The sequence below is a fragment of the Rhamphochromis sp. 'chilingali' genome (genome assembly GCF_963969265.1).
Source record: "Rhamphochromis sp. 'chilingali' genome assembly, chromosome: 5".
Classification (NCBI taxonomy): domain Eukaryota; kingdom Metazoa; phylum Chordata; class Actinopteri; order Cichliformes; family Cichlidae; genus Rhamphochromis; species Rhamphochromis sp. 'chilingali'.
Window position 1 is genome coordinate 35,828,847 of NC_137932.1, and position 6,603 is coordinate 35,835,449.

Consider the following 6,603-nt stretch of genomic DNA (forward strand, 5'->3'; position numbering starts at 1 on the left):
CTTCCTGAGAGACTGGGGGTGATGGAGGTCTAGCACTAACAAATGCCCCATATCCTTTGGCTTTTCAGCCCTAAAACAAAGAAACAGTTGTAGGTATAATAGCTTTCAGTCCTTAGAAGAAATAAAAACACACAGCCATGTGTTGGTGCAATGCCGTTTAGCTGTTATAACAAAAGACACAAGGGAGAGAGAACGATGAAAACTTGCTTAATTAAATAGACTTGTAGTAGCCTTTGTGTGAATTTTATATTAACAGTCAAACACCTCCATTAAGAGGTGTATTTAAATGTCATGATGCAGTCTTGATCAGTAGTTTATTCACTTTTTGTCAATATAACTTTAAAAACTGCACAACTGATTTAAATTGGTGTAATTGTGTTTTAGGTTGTGGGGGCCTGTTTGTTAATTTGTTTAAACAAAGTAGTTAATATATTTGGTTTATTGTCTTTCATTTGCAGAATTACTGTGGTTTAAGGACAAGTTCACCAAAACATAGATAATACAGAGAGATTTTTAAGGCTTCCTGGGAGACTGGGGGTTGAAGCAGTTCCTATGGCTTTTCAGTTCTAAAACAAAGACACAAACAGTTGCAGAAAAAAATAAGCTTTCAGCCATTAGAACAAAAGGCAAAGCCTGATGTTGGCAAAATGGTATCCCCCCCCTTACCTCCTGTTGTCAGTGACACTTGTCTCTCATGAACTAGCAAAAGTGTCTGGTACAGAGGGTCATGGATGTGCACATGCACAAAACATGCACGAGCAGGTGGGGTGTGAGATTTGGAAATTTACTAGAACAAAAAATAAAATCAGATCAAACTGTTTTTTAAAGCATTTTAAGTTGTTTTTTTTTAGGCTGAAGACTTAGACTTCAAGTAACTGTTAAGGTAAACTGTAAAAGGCTTGTTAGAAGCTATGAAAAACATACAGATTTCTAGATGCTAGAAGACTTCTATTTTTACAGTAAATATTAATCATTAAGAGAAAAAGGTAGTCACGTATGCTGTGCTACAAAAGTTTCGTCACCCATCCAAGAGACTGACTGCAGGTTCTCCCGACCTTATGAACAGTACATTTGCATAATGATGGAAACTGGCGCTATTGGGTAACAATGGGCCAAAAGGTCAATTTCATGACCATAAGTACTATGTAGAGAAAGTTGTAAGATGGCTGCCTCTGTCATGGATTTCTGTGTGCACAGGTGGGCAGGCAGGATTGGAGGACCAAAATGCAGACTCAAAGACAGAACGTAACTCAAAACCAGCTTTATTGCTGCATGAATAAATACAGAAACTAAACTGGGAGAAACTAGAAACTAAAGCACAGGCAGAACAGACAGTTAATGAGGGAGAATGTGACGCTGAACAGAGGGTGACACACACTAAATACAAGAGGGGAACAGGACAAAGAGGAAACACCTGGGGAAAATAGCTGGCAACTAATCAAACATATGAGGCAGGGGGGAAAGCAAAACAGTAACAGGAGACCATATAGTAAAATAGGAAGTGAACATGCCAACAGGCAACAGCAAGAGCGACAGAGATACAACTGGGAAACAAGGGAATAAACATAGAGACAAGACTATATGTGCGTCACAACACAGCAGGGAGGCAAGACAAGGGAATCCTAAAGACTAGATAACAAAACTAGGACAGCCTGACAACATAAACAGAGGGACGAGAGAAGGCGAGAGAGCAACACACAGAGACATGAGGAGGGGAACAGAGGGGACGACACAGAGGCAAGACCAAGACAAACACGACACAGAGATGAGACCAGGCATGAACAAGACCAAACACCAAACAACCTAGACTGGAAACACAGTTAACTAAATTAGGAACAAGTCAAACAGCGAAAACTGTAATGAATAAGCAAGACTCAAAAACCATAGACATAAAACACTGAATTGACCACCCAGGTACCCCAATGGACTGATTCTTATATAGCGCTTTTTTCCTCTCCTGGAGTACTCAAAGTGCTATATACAACATGCCACATTCACCCAATCACATGAGCACTATCTTCTATGCTTTTTTAATATTTGCCATACAGACTACCAAATAGGGATAAGCTCTGTTTTAGAACTCTGATCATTTTTAACACAGAAGGCAGAATGTTAAGAACCTTTACCCGCTCAGATGTTATTGACAAAATATGTCTTCAATCATATGTTACTACTTACTTAGTCTCCAGAAAACCCATTTTTTGTTACATGACAGTGGTCTCAAGATCAGACTAAGAATCATACAGTCTACATTATTAAATTCGGTTCTTTTGAATTCTTTTGGCGACAGAGAAAGACTTCTGACTCAGAGTGGCCAAGTTCAAAAAATGATCTTTATTGTACATTTCTGGAAACTGAGAACTGCAGACACGAGCACCCACAGTTCTAAAAGCATGGCAAGCTACAATACATGTATATAGTTCTGCTATACGTCACACACAGACACACAGTTTCGATCAAAACAACTCCTTCTGGTCTGACTAATGTGTGTGTGTGTTACTTAGTTCCACTTTCTGTCTGGTTTCCTGTATTTTATTAATATGCCTCTGCATGCCTCTCTTTTTAACTTCCCCTTACTAAAGCCTCTGTTGCTAGGCGCCCTGTCACCCTCTGACCTAGTTCTTTGTCATATCTGGCCTTGGTTTATAAAGGCCTTTATTATTAAAATACATAAAACAATATAATCAGAAAATAAGCACTAAGAATATATATTTCGTAACAACATCAAGACAATGGAAAAAATGTTAACAGTGTGGCGGACCACCAGGTGGCTCCACTCACACCCAAGTTGAACGGAAGTGTTGGGGTGGAGATTTTGGCGCTCAATATATGTGAAGTTCTGAGAATCAGTTAATAAAGTTGGAGTGAGACACAGAGACCTCTCCTGTCGTTATTACATACCTCCACATTGGTGACCCCTGTAGCGAACATGCTAAGGCTCGACGACGAAGCCAGCTCTGGCCTGGAAGCATCGGCTGCCGCCGGACTTTCACCTCCGCCGATGGCTGCGTTTGCTGTGGCGCTTAAATTGCCGGATTTTTGGCTTCACGATCCTCCTTCATGGTTTGTGCACGTAGAAGCTCAGTTTGCTCTTCGTGGAGTTTCAGCCGACGATACTAAATACCAGAGGTGTGGACTCGAGTCACATGACTTGGACTCGAGTCAGACTCGAGTCATTAATTTTATGACTTTAGACTTGACTTGAAAAAATGTTCTAAGACTTGTGACTTGACTTGGACTTTTACACCAATGACTTGGGACTTGAATTGGACTTGAACCGGTTTACTTGAAAAGACTTGATATTTTACCCCAAATATAAAATTTAACACGCATATTATATAGAGATTGAAAATGTGACGTCATTCACGGATAGAACTGCAAAGGATTCTGGGAACTCGTGGCAAGCGGTACTAGCGCACGCAGGCTTTCAATTAAAATCAGTTATACAGCGATAAAAAGAAACACAAAAATGTCAAGAAGCTGTTGTATTATTAACTGCAATAGCTGGTCGCATGACAGCCACGGGAAGCCGACGAGTAAAGAGATCGGTTGTTATCGGATTACGTCGTTGAAGAGAAATTGTTCATGTTTCCGAAGTAACAAAGACGCGACGGATGGCCTGGATTGCAGCCATTCAAAGATCAAATATAACGTCCCAGAACACTCCAGCTCACAGGTTAGTCTGCTCCAAGCATTTACACGAAGGTCAGTGTTTTTTAGTAGTTAATACGTCATTTTCATAACATAATTGGTGATATAGGTTACAAGGAAGTCTGGCGCTGAACAGAAATTGTCGCGCTATGCTCCTTTATTTATTGTGCATAAATAGTGAATTGTCCTGACACAATATTGCGTTTCGCCTCTGTTATTATGGCACATTGACAAAAACATATACTTTTATTCACAGGATAAAACAGGTTTTTTGTATCACTAATTGTCCAGTACGATTACAGCATACAGTATTATTGTCACTGCTACATTTCTGTGATGGGTACCAGAAATTATTTCCACTACTAATTAATTACCGTTGAGCTCAAAGGTCCTATTAATAAACGGTTAACGAATGTGTATTTATGACGACAATTTGTGAGACTGGTAAACTTATGATACGTACGATGGTCTTTCGTTCTACACGGTGCATTTCAAGGTCCTGCACCCATCCGTCGGTAAACTGTACCTGGGCTTGTTGCAGTGACCTGAAGTTACTAAACTTCATGAGTGTATGCACTCACTCCAAGAACCGTATAATTATAAATATGCATATAAATATGCTAAGATGAGATAGCTGACTTCATCTAACTAGCAAATGTTGTCCAGGCTACGTTGGTGATACAGTTTTTTTTTTAATGTGTATGATATTTTTGTCATGCGATTTTAAAGCTGGTCCTACAACCGCATCCAAGAATAACATGCAGCTTATCTCAGAACTGTCGGTGAAAATTATTCTTGGAGCTAGGTTTAATTGAGCTGCATTTTAAAGAGGTGCAATTTCACAATTTGTGTATATTTTCTAAGTTCACTATTTTGTCATGTGTTGAGAAAAACACAGATTTTAAAATTACATGGTCTAAGATTTACATTTAGCATATAACTGCAACATTATTTTTTCGTTTGTTTTTTTTTAAAGACTCGAAAGGACTTGAAATTCAAAGTTTCAGACTTGTGACTTGACTCGGACTTTTACACCAGTGACTTGAGACTCGACTCTGACTTGCCTGACATTACTTGAGACTTGACTTGAGACTTGAGGATAAAGACTTGAGACTTACTTGAGACTTGCAAAACAATGACTTGGTCCCACCTCTGCTAAATACCACCATGTGGTGGCCTCACTTGACCCGCTGTCAACCCGCCGCGTGATGACTCTCCTCCGGGACCCCCCAGCCCAAGGCAAGTACGCCGCCCTCAAGGCGCTGCTGCTGCGGCGTTACTCCCTCTCTGATGCTGAGCGGGCCGAGAAACTCCTTTCCCTCGCGGGCCTGGGCGACGGCACCGCTCTCGAGCTCATGGAGAGCATGCTGTCCTTGCTGGGTGCGGATGACGGAGGATTTCTCTTCACCCACCTCTTTCTCCGACAGCTGCCGGCTCCAGTGCGCGCTGGCCTTGCCAACTCCCCGCTATTGGCCACGAAGGATTACCGCTCCCTTGCGGAAGAGGCGGATCGCATCCTCCTGGCTACCAGGACTTTCGGCGTCCAGGCGATTGTTCAGGACTCACCAGCGTTTTCCCCCGCCCCCTCACCGATGCTCCAGGGGCCCTCCGACTCGTCCACAGTGGCCGGAATCGCTGCACGGCGGCACCGCGGCACCGCGGAAAGGGGCTTTGTTTTTATCACCAGCGTTTTGGAGCGAAGGCACGGCGCTGTCTCCCGCCTTGCAGTTTCCAGACCCAGGGAAACGGGCATGTCAGCGCTCTGTAGCAGCCGCGACCGCTGGCAACAAGGAAAGGCTGCTTTTCTTAGAGGACTCACGCTCGGGGAGGCGTTTCCTGGTGGACTCCGGCTCACAGAAGAGCCTTCTTCCCCCGGCTGGCTCGGACAGGCTAGCTGAGGGCTGCGGGCCATTGCTAACAGCGGCTAATGGCTCTCCCATCAAAACCTTCGGTGAAAGGTTGGTGACTGTTTGCTTTCACGACCGTGACTTTCAGTGGAACTTTGTTGTTGCTGCTAGCTCTGTGCCTATAATAGGCGCTGATTTTCTTTGTGCTCACGGACTGCTGGTTGATGTTGCTAACAGACGTTTAATTGATGCTGTGTCATTTTCCTCATTACCCTGTTTGACTCGGGGTGCTCAGCCCGTGGTGCATGCTAACTCAGTAGATTCGGGTGACGTTTTTCAGTGTTTGCTTTCTGAGTTTCCCTCACTCTCTGTCCCCACCTTCTCGAGCACTGTGACGAAGCATGGGGTGGAGCATTACATAACTACAGTAGGGCCCCCGGTGTTCACGCGCGCGCGCCGCCTCGACCCTGCCAAACTGGCTGTTGCTCGGGAAGAATTTCCCACCATGGAGCGTCTGGGCATCGTGCAACGTTCGAGCAGTGCCTGGGCTTCTCCGTTACACATGGTGCCTAAATCTGATGGTCGGTGGCGACCTTGTGGGGATTTCCACCGTCTTAATAATGTCACAGAGAACGATCGTTATCCCATTCCCCACATCCAAGATTTTTCCGCCCATCTTGCGGGGACCTCGGTTTTTTCGAAGATCGATTTGGTACGGGGATATCACCAGGTTCCCGTGCGCGCGGAGGATGTCCCCAAAACCGCCGTAATTACACCTTTCGGCCTTTTCGAGTTTCTGCGCATGCCGTTTGGCCTGAAAGGTGCCGCCCAAACCTTCCAGCGGTTGATGGACTCGGTCTTGCGCGGGCTGCCCTTTGTTTTTGTATATCTTGATGATATACTGGTGGCCAGCAGCTCAAAGGAGCAGCACAGGTTCCATCTGCAGCAGGTTTTTCAGCGTTTGGCGGAGCATGGACTGATTATTAATCCGTCTAAATGCCAGTTTGGGTTGCCCGTTCTCGATTTTCTTGGGCACCGTATTTCCGCCGAGGGCGCGGTTCCGTTGCCTGACAAAGTCCGAGCTGTTTCGGAATTTCCGCGTCCC